A 15,000-nucleotide genomic window follows, 5' to 3' on the forward strand; every position below is an offset into this window, starting at 1 on the left:
TTAGAAAAGCAGGATGCTATAAGCCCAGGGGCCCCAACAGGGAAAATAGCCCAGTGAGGAAAGAAAAAAAAAAGAAAATTAAAATATTTTAAGAATAGTAACAATATTAAAATAAATATTTCCTATATAAACTATAAAAAGTTTAACAAAACAAGAGGAAGGGAAACCAGATAGAACAGTGTGTCCGAGTGTACTCTCAAGCAAGAGAACTCTATTCCAAGACAGTAGAAGACCATGGTACAGAGGCTATGGCACTACCCAAGACTAGAGAACAATGGTTTGATTTTGGAGTGTCCTTCTCCTAGAAGAGCTGCTTGCCATAGCTAAAGAGTCTCTTCTACCCTAACCAAGAAGAAAGTAGCCACTGAACAATTACATTGCAGTAGTTAACCCATTGAGAAAAGAAGAATTGTTTGGTAATCTCAGTTTTGTCAGATATATGAGGACAGAGGAAAATCTGTAAAGAAGAGGCCAGACTAGTCGGTGTCTGTGAAGGCAAAGGGAAAAAACCGTAATCAGAGAGAAGGATCCAATGTAGTACTGTCTGACCAGCCAAAGGACCCCATAACTCTCTAGCGGTAGTATATATATATATATATATATATATATATATATATATATATATATATATATATATATATATATATATATATATATATATATATATATATGTGTGTGTGTGTGTGTGTGTGTGTGTGTGTGTGTGTGTGTATGTGTGTATTTAAAAAACCTTCAGAAGTGTGAAAAAATACAACTTGGGTTTGAGATCATTCCAGTAATGCGAGGAGATAGTTTCGTAAGGGCACATCTGATGTTATTCTCTGGGTTCAATCTATTTCTCTCCTTGCTCCGGATGGTCAAAATAGCAGCAAACCCAGCCTGACTAATGTAAGTTGAACCAAATGTTGAAAGCATTTTTTTTCTGCTTCTAAACGTGCAAGAGGGAACTCTTTGTTACGGCTAATCCAAAATGTAGATAATTCCATGGAGTTGAATTCCATTTGTATGAGGTTGCTTACTTTTATTTCTAGTAATTCTTTCAAAAGAAATTATGTAAAGATATAATTATTACCAAATACTCGATAGAAAAATTTATTTAAAATGATAACATTTTAATCGTCATCATCATCATCATCTCCTCCTACGCCTACTGAGGGAAAAGGCCTCGGTTAGATTTCGTCAGTCGTCTCTATCTTGAGCTTTTAATTCCATACTTCTCAATTCATCATCTACTTCTCGCTTCATAGTCCTCTGCCATGTAGGCCTAGGACTTCCAACTCTCCTAGTGCCTTGAGTAGCATTTCAATTATATTGGATAAAAGAAAATTATCATTATTATTATTATTATTATTATTATTTCTTTAGTTAATATCGTCTTTCGGGTGGAAAGGAGGCGAAGGGAAAATTCTCTTTTCCATTACGTATGTATGTATGTATGTCCTCAAACGCACAATACTGGTCATTAAGTAATCCTTAACACACATACATACACACACACATACACACACACACACACACACACACACACACACACAAAACTGTCGTTGGAGTCGGTGATTTGAAAAATGTCTCCAGGGAGCTGAAAAGTCTTCAGAGTCCTCTGAAGACTTACCTTCACTTTTTTTCAAATCAAGGCTGATACGAACCTCAAGATCGGTATATAAGATATGGCTAATAAATTGAATCAATTGTTTGGTGTAGGGATGAATATGATTGGAGAATTTATTCAAGGAATATACAACTTGCCTCAAAATGCAGCTTCTGTTATCCAAGAACGGAATGCTGCATGCGAGGAAATGACGTTAAATCTTCAGGGACAGCTGCGAACTCTTCAGGAACAGCTGCGAACTCTACAGGATTCCCTTGTCTTTAAATGGTTTTCGTGGCTTCTACCAGAGGCGCCGCGTTTTGAAGAGTGTCGGGCAGTCGCCCCAAAGGAAGGATTCTTCGGTCGGTGGCTGCAGCGCTGTCCTTGGATAGGGGGCTTTTGGAAAGCCCGTGAGGAACTACATGGGTGTGAACTTGCTTTGCGGCAAATGGGAGCAGAAGCTTTGAGATTCAACGACCAGTTGAGAAGAATATGGTTCGTTGGCAAACTGCTCCGCGAATTCAACGTTGGAGGAGTGGAAGAAATACTTTCTCGTGGAAACAAAAACATTTCTTACCTCGGTTTGGCTGCTGCTGGCGCCATATTCGGTGGAATTATGTTGGCTACGAGAAGGATGACTAAAGAAGGCGAAGGTGTTCCAGAATTGAAGACAGAGGAATCCACGCAAGAAAAACTGATAGCTCAGAAAGAGACTGAGATTCAAAGGCTTGAAAATTGAAGGAGCCGAAAAAGATCTCAAGATGAAGGAACAGAAGGAACAGGAAACTATTAAAAAAGAAAAGGAAGGTATTAAGAAGATATTGAATGAAAAAATAAAACAACTAGAAAATGATTGCGTCCAAAAAGATCTCAAGATGAAGGAACAGGAAAAATTGCTGAAAAATCTAAAAACTGAAAAGGAATTAATCAATAAAGTTCAAAATGAAAAAAGTGAATTGCAAAATGAGTGCATCGAAAAAGAAAAGTTACTTGAAATTCTAAAAACTGAAAATGAAACCCTGAAGAAAGTTCAGAATCAGAAAACTGAACACCTAAAACAATTGGTAAATGAAGTGGTTGAATTGAGGAGAGAAAAAGACGAACAAGAAAGGCTGAAAGCTAAAATGGAGTCTGATTATCAAAATCTCGAAAAGGCGAACAATGACAAAGATCTTCAAATGAAAGAACTGAAAAAGTTGTTGGAAAATGTTAAAACAGAAAATAATGGACAGAAAAATTTGCGAAAGGATCCAGTAAATATATTGAGAAATCAAGAAGAAGACCTAAAGGCAGAAAAAGAATAATTGGAGTCAGAATATGAAAATCTGAAGACAGAGTGCGCCAAAAAAGATGAGCAGTTGAAACAACAGGAAAGGTTACTGGAAATTCTTAAACCTGGGAATAAGGGACCGAAGAAATTCCAAAAGGATCATATAATTATATGGAAAAATAAGGTAGATGAATTGAATGCAGAGAAAGAGGAGCAAGAGAAGCTGAATGCAAAGATGGCGTCGGATTACCAAAATCTCTTGAAAGAATGCGCCAAGAAAGATCTTGAGCTGAAGAAACAGTTAAGGTTACTTGAGATTCTTAAAACTGAAAATGAGACAACTCAAGCACAAAAGGAACAATTGAGGGACGAAGTAATCCAACTGAAGGCCGAGAAACAGGCGAAAGAAAACATGAAGGCCGAGGAACAGGCGAAAGAAAACATGAAGGCCGAGGAACAGGCGAAAGAAAACATGAAGGCCGAGGAACAGGCGAAAGAAAACATGAGGGCCGAGGAACGGGCGAAAGAAAACATGAAGGCCGAGAAACAGGCGAAAGAAAACATGAAGGCCGAGAAACGGGCGAAAGAAAACATGAAGGCCGAGGAACGGGCAAAAGAAAACATGAAGGCCGAGGAACAGGCGAAAGAAAACATGAAGGCCGAGGAACAGGCGAAAGAAAACATGAAGGCAGAGAAACAGGCGAAAGAAAAAATGAAGGCCGAGAAACAGGCGAAAGAAAACATGAAGGCCGAGAAACGGGCGAAAGAAAACATGAAAGCCAAGGAACGGGCGAAAGAAAACATGAAGGCCGAGGAACGGGCGAAAGAAAACATGAAGGCCGAGGAACGGGCGAAAGAAAACATGAAGGCCGAGGAACGGGCGAAAGAAAACATGAAGGCCGAGGAACGGGCGAAAGAAAACATGAAGGCCGAGGAACGGGCGAAAGAAAACATGAAGGCCGAGGAACGGGCGAAAGAAAACATGAAGGCCGAGGAACGGGCGAAAGAAAACATGAAGGCCGAGGAACGGGCGAAAGAAAACATGAAGGCCGAGGAAAGGGCGAAAGAAAACATGAAGGCCGAGGAACGGGCGAAAGAAAACATGAAGGCCGAGGAACGGGCGAAAGAAAACATGAAGGCCGAGGAACGGGCGAAAGAAAACATGAAGGCCGAGGAACGGGCGAAAGAAAACATGAGGGCCGAGGAACGGGCGAAAGAAAACATGAAGGCCGAGGAACGGGCGAAAGAAAACATGAGGGCCGAGGAACGGCCGAAAGAAAACATGAAGGCCGAGAAACGGGCGAAAGAAAACATGAAGGCAGAGAAACGGGCGAAAGAAAACATGAAGGCCGAGAAACGGGCGAAAGAAAACACGAAGGCCGAGGAACGGGCGAAAGAAAACATGAAGGCCGAGGAACGGGCGAAAGAAAACATGAAGGCTGAGGAACGGGCGAAAGAAAACATGAAGGCCGAGGAACGGGCGAAAGAAAACATGAAGGCCGAGGAACGGGCGAAAGAAAACATGAAGGCCGAGGAACGGGCGAAAGAAAACATGAAGGCCGAGGAACGGGCGAAAGAAAACATGAAGGCCGAGGAACGGGCGAAAGAAAACATGAAGGCCGAGGAACGGGCGAAAGAAAACATGAAGGCCGAAAAACAGGCGAAAGAAAACATGAAGGCCGAGGAACGAGCGAAAGAAAACATGAAGGACGAGAAACAGGCGAAAGAAAACATGAAGGCCGAGGAACAGGCGAAAGAAAACATGAAGGCCGAGGAACAGGCGAAAGAAAACATGAAGGCCGAGGAACGAGCGAAAGAAAACATGAAGGCCGAGAAACAGGAGAAAGAAAACATGAAGGCCGAGGAACGAGCGAAAGAAAACATGAAGGCCGAGAAACAGGCGAAAGAAAACATGAAGGCCGAGGAACAGGCGAAAGAAAACATGAAGGCCGAGAAACGGGCGAAAGAAAACATGAAGGCTGAGAAGACTTCTGATCAAGAAAAGGAAAAGGAGTCCGTCAAGAGAGACTTTAAGGGAAACGAACAGCCGAAGAATGAAGAAATTAAGAACGAGTGTAAGAAGGAAACGGAAAATACAAAGAAAGAAGATCAGCGGGGAAAGTTATTAAACGATGGGTTATTGGCTCATAAAAATAAAAGGTTCGATGAGGCCATGTCCAATTTTACAGATGCCTTGGCAATAGATTCGGACAACAAAGAACAAACCGCTCTTCTGCACATCCTTCGGGCTGAGGCGAACGCAGCCACCGGAAACCCTCAGGACATGGATATCGTATTGGACTGTTGTCAAGCCGTCGATAAAGGTCTTAAAGGATGCCGAGCCTACATGCTTCGAGGGAAGCACCTTCTCAAACTTGGCCTTTTCGACGCTGCCATGAATGACTTCGAAACTTCGAGGAAAGTTGGGGGATCTACGGAATGTTTGAAATTCATTGAAGATACTAAGGCACTTAAGAAGAAATGGGAGAGCCAAAGCCATTATGAGGTTTTGGGTGTGGGTCAGACGGCCACCAGGGCAGACGTTTTAAAAGCCTTCAAAGGCTTGTCCATGAAGTTACATCCGGACAGACACAGGGACAAGCCTTCCTTTATACAGGAGGCATTCGAGGAGAAGTTCAGAAAGGTGGTTAATGCTAAAATTGTTCTGACGGATGATCAAAGCAGAAGGGCATACGATGCAGAGCTTCTCCGACAACGCCCAAGACAACAGCCAGGACAGGGGGACCAACGTCGGCAGAACTTCCATTTCGAACCAAGAGGGGACCAACGTCGGCAAAACTTCCAATTCGAACCAAGAGGGGACCAACGTTGGCAGAACTGCCATTTCGAACCAAGAGGGGACCAACGTCGGCAGAACTGCCATTTCAAACCAAGAGGGGACCAACGTCGGCAGAACTGCCATTTCGAACCAAGAGGGGACCAACGTCGGCAGAACTTCCATTTCGAACCAAGAGGGGACCAACGTCGGCAGAACTGCCATTTCGAACCAAGAGGGGACCAACGTCGGCAGAACTGCCACTTCGAACCAAGAGGGGACCAACGTCGGCAGAAATGCCACTTCGAACCAAGAGGGGACCAACGTCGGCAGAACTTCCATTTCGAACTAAGAGGGGCTTCGAACCAAGAGGGGACCAACGTCGGCAGAACTGCCACTTCGAACCAAGAGGGGACCAACGTCGGCAGAACTGCCACTTCGAACCAAGAGGGGACCAACGTCGGCAGAACTGCCACTTCGAACCAAGAGGGGACCAACGTCGGCAGAACTGCCACTTCGAACCAAGAGGGGACCAACGTCGGCAGAACTGCCACTTCGAACCAAGAGGGGACCAACGTCGGCAGAACTGCCACTTCGAACCAAGAGGGGACCAACGTCGGCAGAACTGCCACTTCGAACCAAGAGGGGACCAACGTCGGCAGAACTGCCACTTCGAACCAAGAGGGGACCAACGTCGGCAGAACTGCCACTTCGAACCAAGAGGGGACCAACGTCGGCAGAACTTCCACTTCGAACAAAGAGGGGACCAACGTCAGCAGAACTGACACTTCGAACCAAGAGGGGACCAACGTCGGCAGAACTTCCACTTCGAACCAAGAGGGGACCAACGTCGGCAGAACTTCCACTTCGAACCAAGAGGGGACCAACGTCGGCAGAACTTCCATTTCGAACCAAGAGGGGACCAACGTCGGCAGAACTGCCACTTCGAACCAAGAGGGGACCAACGTCGGCAGAACTTCCATTTCGAACCAAGAGGGGACCAACGTCGGCAGAACTTCCATTTCGAACCAAGAGGGGATCAACGTCAGCACTACTACTATTATGCACCAACAGGGGGACAATCTCACCAGTGGAATCATGTAATATCGTTCGGGAATTTGTTTGATATGTTTGGAAAATTGTTCAGGAATATGTAAATAAAAAGTCCTTCCTGAACGATGAAAAAAAATAGAAAAAAATATAAAACAATAAAAACCCCAAAAAATATAAAAAAAAAAAAACAGAAAAAAACTAAAAAATCATTAGAAAAAAATGAAAAAATACAAAAAATATAGTGGAATATATTCTTAGAATAAGTTTCAATTGAGTTTTGAGAAAAGTAATAGTTTTAGTTTACATTTGTAAGTACATAATTTTTCTTAGGTAAGACCCACTGGAAGGATAAATTTGATGGACTTTGGAAAAGAAGAGAGATAACGTAACCTTTTTTTTTTTTTTATGCAGATGGTACAAGCTCTACATCATCGGGTAATGGATGGACTAAGCTGGAAAGATCAAGTTGATGGACTATGACGAATGGAGAGAAAAGGACCATATCTTTTTGGATAAAATATCCAGCAAGTGCTTAAGGGATGCTTGGCTCCACTACCCGGTTTGATGGACGTGGAATACCTAAGAGGACTTGCTCTGCAGAGGGAAAAACCTTGTCTTTTTCTAGTATGCTATGTTCCCTGGTGGGGTCGTACAGGGGCTTCGTCAGGTGAACAAATGGTCAGATATCTAGATCTATTCTTTCGGATACTAACCTTCGGGTGGTTCTGGGGGAATAACCTAGAAGACTGGCTCTGCAGAGGGGAGGAGGCAAGGTTCTTCTAGTATGCGGTCAAGTCTTTAGGGGGACCAAAGAAATCAGGCTGGGGAAAAAGCTTAATCCTTTGAGAAGGTGAAGGTGAAGAGCAAATAATATAAAATCCCCCATAAATATAAAAAGCTAAAAAATCCCCCCAAAATATTAAAACTATAAAATCCAGAACAAATATTAAAACAATAATAAAAAAAAAAAAAAACGGCAGCTACATGAGAAGGAGAAGCAGGAAGAGAAAAAGCAGTAAGAACGGCAGCAACAAAAAATTAAAAAAAAAATAAAATTATGAAAACCCATAAAATTATATAACTACAAAACTCACAAAATGATAAAAACAAAAAAAATAAAAAAAATTAGGCAGCAGGAAAGAAAAAAAAATCCGAAAAAAAAGCCAGCAATAGCAGAAACAACACCAGCAGCAGCAGCAGCAGCAGCAGCAGCAGCAGCAAGAAGAGGAGGACATTGAGGAGCAGTGGCTGCAGCAGCAAAAATAAAAAGAAAAAAAAATAGAGAGAGAGAGAGAGAGAGGCAGCAGTCAGAGGAGGAGGAGAGGGAGGAGTGCCTGAAGCAGCAGCAGCAGCAGCAAAAAAGAAAAAAAAAATATAAAAAAATAATTTAAAAAAAGAGGCAGCAAAAGCAGCAGGAGAAAGAGGAGAAGGAGGAGAAGTGGTTGAAGCAGCAGTAGCAGCAAAAAAAAAAAAAAAAAAGAACAAAAAAAAATTATAAAAACAAAAGAATCCCTCCCAAAAAAGAGGCAGTAAAAGCAGCAGGAAAAAGAGGAAAAGGAGGAGAAGCAGCAGCAACAGCGCAAAAAAAAAAAAATATATATATATATAGAAGCAAAGAAATAAAAAAAAAAAAAAAAGAGGCAGCAGAAGCAGCAGGAGAAAGAGAAGAAAGAGGAGAGGTGGCTGATGCAGCAGCAAAAAAAGAAAAAAAAAGTATATAAAAAAAATCTAAAAAAAAGGGGCAGCAAAAGCAGCAGAAAAAAGAAGAGAAGGAGAAATGGCTGAAACAGCAGCAAGAAAAAAAAAGAAATAAAATGAGAAAGAATAAAAAAAGAGGCAGCAAAAGCAGCAGGAAAAAGAAGAGAAGGAGAAGTGGCTGAAGCAGCAGCAAAAAAAAAAAAAAAAAAAATATATATATATATATATATATATATATATATATATATATATATATATATATATATATATATATATATATATATATATACATATATATATAAAAGGGGGCAGCAAGAGCAGCAGGATAAATAAGAGAAGGAGGAGAAGTGGCTGAAGCGGCAGCAAAAAGAAAATAAAACCAAAATAAAACAAAATAAATCCCAAAAAAAAAAAGAGGCGGCAAAAGCAGCAGGTAAAAAGAAGAGAAGTGGCTGAAGCAGCAGAAAAAAAAAAAAAAGAGGCAGCGAAAGCAGCAGGAAAAGGAGAAGTGGCTGAAGCAGCAGCAGCAGCTGCAGAAAAAAAAAATTAAAAAAAATACGCAAACAAAAAGATCCAATGGCGAGGCAGCAAAAGCAGCAGAAAAAGAAGAAAAGGAGAAGTGGCTGAGGCAGAAAAAAAATTATATATATAAACACAAAAAAATCCAAAGATAGAGGCATCAAAAGCAGCAGGAAAAAGAAGAGGAGGAGGAGAGGTGGCATAAGCAGAAGCAGCAGCTAAAAAAAAAAAATACATAAAAAACAAAAGAATCCACAAAAAAAAGAAGCAGCAAAAGCAGCGGGAGAAAGAGGAGAAGAAAGAGTAGTGGCTGAAGCAACAGCAGCTAATAAAAAAAAAAGAAAAAAAATAAAATAAAGAGGCAGCAAAAGCAGCAGGAGAAAGAGGAGAAGGAGGATAAGTGGCTGAAGCAGCAGCAAAGAAAAAAAATAAAAGCAAAAAAATCCAATAAAAAGAGGAAGCAAAAGCAGCAGGAGAAAGAAAAGGAGGAGAATTGGCTGAAACAGCAGCAGTAGCAGCCCCCCCCCCCCCACAAAAAAAAAAATAAAATAAAAAAAGAGGCAGCAAAAGCAGCAGGAAAAAGAAGAGAAGGAAGAGAAGTGACTGAAACAGCAGCAGCAGCAGCAGCAGCTAAACAAAAAAAGAAAAAAAAATTATAAAAACAAAAAAATCCCCCAAAAAAAAAGAGGCAGCAAAAGCAGCAGGAGAAAGAGGAGAAGGAGGATAAGTGGCTGAAGCAGCAGCAGCAAAAAAAAAAATATATATAAAAGCAAAAAGATCCAAAAAAAGAAAGGCAGCAAAAACAGCAGGAGCAAGAGGAAAAAGAGGAGAGGTGGCTGAAGCAGCAGCAGCAGCAGCAGCAGCAGCAAAAAAAAAAAAATAATAAAAAATAAAAAAAAAATAAAAGGGCAGCAAAAGCAGCAGGAGAAAGAGGAGGAGAAGTGGCTGAAGCAGTAGCAGCAGCCAAAAAAAATTAAAAAAAATAAAAGGGCAGCAAAAGCAGCAGGAGCAAGAGGAGAAGTGGCTAAAGCAGCCGCAGCAGCAGCAGCAATAAAAAAAAAGAATGTATAAAAAAAAATCCAAAAAAAAAGAGGCAGCAAAAGTAGCAGGAGAAAGAGGAGAAGGAGAAGTGGCTGAAGGAGAAGTGGCTGAAGCAGCAGCAGCTGCAGCAAAAAAAAAAAAAAAAAAAAAAAAAAAAAAAAAAAAAAAAAAAATATATATATATATAAAAACAAGATAATCCAAGAAAAAAGGCAGCAAAAGCAGCAGTAAAAAGAAGAGAATGAGGAGAAGTGGCTGAAGCAGCAGCAGCAGCAGCAGCAAAAAGAAAAAAAAATTAAAGAAAAAAATATATAAAACAAAAAAAATCCAAAAAAAGAGGCAGCAAAAGCAGCAGGAAAAAGAAGAAAAGGAGGAGAAGTGGCTGAAACAGCAGCAGCAGAAAAAAAAATATAAAAACAAAAAATCCAAAAAAAGAGATCTAAAACATATACATTTTCCCAACACATACAATACACGTTGGACAGAATATAAAAACAAAGGAGACAGTTTCAAAGTTTTTACTTCTGGAGAAACGCTTTTCATAAAAAGGAGAGAGAGAGAGAGAGAGAGAGAGAGAGAGAGAGAGAGAGAGAGAGAGAGAGAGAGAGAGAGAGAGAGAGAGAGAGAGAACGCTTTTAAGCCATCCAGGAAGATTCCATTTGCTCTCTGGTAGAGCGATTTAGTTTAAGCATTTATAGAGTTCTTATGATCCTGCTTACCGTGTTACTGTTTACTACATCCGCTGAAAGTCTATTCCAAGTATTTGCTATTTTGTATGTAAAGAAATTGCCACATTGACTGATTTTGTATCTTTTCAATTCCACTTTGTATCCGTTACCTCTGGACTGATTTGGGCCAAGCGTGAAGAGAGAGAGAGAGAGAGAGAGAGAGAGAGAGAGAGAGAGAGAGAGAGAGAGAGAGAAAGAGAGAGAGAGAGCAGAAAATTGTGAGAAACTGAGACATGCATGGGTGATCAGAGACCTACTAACCAAGTTACTAACTAACTATACTCATTTGTTTTTTTTAAATGAGGCGCATTTGCACCGACTCGCAGGAGTGCCCTTGTAGCTCGGAAAAGTTGCCTGCTATCTGATTGATTAGAATTTTCTTGTCCAACCAATCAGCGATCAGGAAACTTTTCCGACCTAAAAGGGCACCCCTGCGAGTCTGTGCAAATAAGCCTCACTAAAAAGAATTGACTACTGTATAGTAGTAGAAGCTTGCCCAATTCAATGTTAGTTACCCAGGTTGCTAGAACTGTTAATATCCTTTTCCTAACAATAAGCTCATGATTTTTACATCGATGTAAGATACCAAACCGCATAGCAAATATTTTGAGGAGTGGATTACTATTCTCACTATAGGAATGTGTGGTCAATGAAACTTATGTTGCCTTGGAGTATGGAAAATTAAGTAAAGGTACTTTACTGTAAAACTAACGATAAACTGGAAAAAAATATAACGAGTGACTGTTGGTAAAATAATGGAGAATTATCTATACCAAAGATCAATGTATATATCTCCTAGTCAATAAAGTTTTGTGAGCAATAATGGATATTCTTTTTTACTGGAATATGGTATTAAAGGAACAACTGTAAGACTACTATAATGACCGATTGAAGCTACAGTTTTCTTTATAAAGCAGATTTTTTTCGCATTATCTGGCATCTATAACTCTATTCGAATCCACTCAAAAGTTGCTTTACTAGTGCTGTTATTATTATTATTATTATTATTATTATTATTATTATTATTATTATTATTATTATTATTACAAGCCAAGCTATAACCCTAGTTGGAAAGCAAGATACTATAACAAGGGCTCCAACAGGGAAAAACATCCCATTAAGGGAAGGAAACAAGGAAATTAATTAACTACAAGAGAAGTAATAAACAATCAAAATAATACATTTTAAGATGAGAATAAAGCCTCTGGATGTATGCTAGAGATTTAAGGCAGGAATTATACCCGAGGTCTACAAGGGGTTAAGAAGAGACGAATATTCAACGCTGCCCAACCACAGCGGGTAATCTCAGACACTCATTTCACTTGGCAGTCATGCTTAAAACTTTCCCTTCCTGCCCTTGGGCGAGTGGGTGTGAGCAATAATGGAGGGCATGGAAATGGGCGTATGGGTGGGTGTGATTGTAGGTGGGTGGGTGGGTGGGGAGGCATGTCATCTCCGTAGGTCAATTAAAAGAGGCTGCTACTGTGCTACCTCAAGATACAAACTGTGTTATTTTCCGGTCCGCTGGTTTTGGGTACTGATCATTCTGAGCCGACACCAACCGTGGGCCAGGTTTAGTTTTCCTTCTGTGCTAGCGTTCACAAGATTGCCGGGATGGGAATGCAAATATAATTTACATGGTGATATGTGATCTGCTGCTTTCTTCCTCTGAGAGTATATAACACACACATATATATATATATATATATATATATATATATATATATATATATATATATATATATATATATATATATATATATATATATATATATATATATATATATATATACGGTGTATACACATGTATGTAGATATATAAATAGATAGCGGTAGATTATGCACAAATATATATGTATATTATATTTATACACATCTATATCTTCGTGTGTGTGAATAAACCTAGGATTTTACATGTAAAAATATATCTTATACACACGTATGTATGTATGTATGTGTGTATATATATATATATATATATATATATATATATATATATATATATATTATATATATATATATATATATATATATATATATATATATATATTAGAGAGAGAGAGAGAGAGAGAGAGAGAGAGAGAGAGAGAGAGAGAGAGAGAGAGAGAGAGAGAGAGAGAGAGAGAGAGAGAGAGAGAGAGGTATGCGTATACAACTTTTTTCGAGTACATTCTAATAAAGATTAATATTTGATAGGTATATACTTGACTCTCAGGCACTGCTCATCCCAGGAGACGAAATTCAATAATCCAAACACTAAGCAAACAAACAAATGAACGAACAACGGTGACTAAATTGACGGATGTCAGAAGTCACTAGGATTATTAACTGTTTTTGAGTAACTAGTAACAAAATCAAGATGTATAAATTGTTAATTTACAAGGTTTATGTAAAAAATGCTATGAGACCAAAGCCCTCAGAAGAATATTGGGAGTTGAATGGCAGGACAGGATTAGAAATGAAACTATAAGAGAGATTACTCGAGCGCCACATGTGGATGAGATCACAGTAAGGGGTAGATGGAGATGGTTTGGTCCCAAGAGAGATTAGTTCACCAAACTTTCAACTGGGCTCCACAAGGTGCTAGAAGAGTTGTTACGGCTATAAACGAAATTAAAAATGGATCGGCAGCCGGACCAGATGGAGTTCCAGCGATTATGTTAAAAAAAACTGCAAACACTATCGCGAAGCCACTTGCAATACTGCTAAGACAGAGTATAGATATGAGCGAGATATATGTTAAACATAAATTAGCTTATATAACCCCTATCTTCAAAAGTGGATCAAGACTAGAGGCAAGCAATTATAGACCTGTTAGTCTAACATCACATATTATGAAAGTGTATGAGAGGGTAATAAAAAAGAAAATAATGAACCATTTGGTCAAAAATAATTTGTTTAATATGGGTCAACACGGTTTCGTACCTGGAAAAAGTACACAGACCCAACTGATAGCTCACTATGAAAACATATACAATAATATGATAAATGAAAAAGACACAGATGTGATCTATCTAGATTTTGCAAAAGCCTTTGACAAGGTAGACCATAACATATTGGAGAAAAAAATGAGAAAGCATAATATTGTGGGAAAGATAGGAAAATGGGTAAAAGAATTCCTGCAAAACAGAAAACAGATAGTGGTTGCAAATGACGAGAAATCAGATGAAGCCCAGGTAATATCTGATGTGCCCCAAGGTACGGTATTAGCTGCACTGCTATTTGTTATTATGATCTCAGACATAGACTGTGATGTTGAAAACTCCGTAGTGAGAAGTTTCGCCGATGACACAAGAATAAGTAGAGAAATTACTTGTGATGAAGATAGGAACTCACTACAAAGAGATCTAAACAAAATATATGAATGGGCGGAGATAAATAGGATGGTATTTAACTCCGATAAATTCGAATCAATAAATTATGGAAACAGAGAAGGAATGGTGTATGCATACAAGGGACCTAATAATGAGACAATCACAAACAAGGAAGCAATTAAAGACCTTGGTGTAATTTTAAATAGGAATATGTTATGCAACGACCAAATAGCAACACTGTTGGCTAAATGTAAAGCAAAAATGGGAATGTTATTCAGACACTTTAAAACAAGAAAAGCTGAACACATGATTATGCTTTACAAAACTTATGTGCGTAGTACACTCGAGTACTGCAATGTGATATGGTACCCACACTACCAAAAGGATATTGCGCAAATAGAGAGTGTACAAAGGTCCTATACTGCTAGAATAGAAGAAGTTAAGGACCTTGATTACTGGGAAAGACTGCAATTTTTAAAACTATACAGTCTAGAAAGGAGAAGAGAACGTTACATGATAATACAAGCATGGAAGCAAATAGAAGGAATTGCTGAAAACATCATGGAGCTTAAAGTATCAGAAAGAGCAAGCAGAGGTAGATTAATAGTGCCAAAAAGCATTCCAGGTAAACTGAGAAAGGCGCACAGGACATTAATCCACTACGCACCAGCATCGATAATGCAGCGACTATTAATGTGCTGCCAGCTCATCTAAGAAACATATCAGGAGTGAGCGTAGATGCGTTTAAAAATCAGCTCGATAAATACCTAAGATGCATCCCAGACCATCCAAGACTGGAAGATGCAAAATACACCGGAAGATGTATTAGCAACTCTCTGGTGGATATACGAGGTGCCTCACACTGAGGGACCTGGGGGAACCCAAACAAAAAATAAGGCAATAAGGCAATGGCTGAGGACTATGAAGCGTGAAATGGGAGATGATGAATGGAGAAGTATTGATTTAAAAGCTCAAGATAGAGACAACTAGCGAAATCTAACCGAGGCCCTTTG

General features: G+C 39.5%; 1 protein-coding gene across 1 annotated transcript in view; it reads right to left on the reverse strand.

Annotated features, from left to right (window-relative positions):
- The window catches only part of LOC137645595 (laminin subunit alpha-1-like), a 497,060-nt gene that overhangs the window by 349,686 nt on the left and 132,374 nt on the right, over nucleotides 1–15,000 (reverse strand). The window lies entirely within an intron of this gene.

Source organism: Palaemon carinicauda, chromosome 8 (assembly GCF_036898095.1).
Source record: "Palaemon carinicauda isolate YSFRI2023 chromosome 8, ASM3689809v2, whole genome shotgun sequence".
NCBI classification, from domain to species: Eukaryota; Metazoa; Arthropoda; class Malacostraca; order Decapoda; family Palaemonidae; genus Palaemon; species Palaemon carinicauda.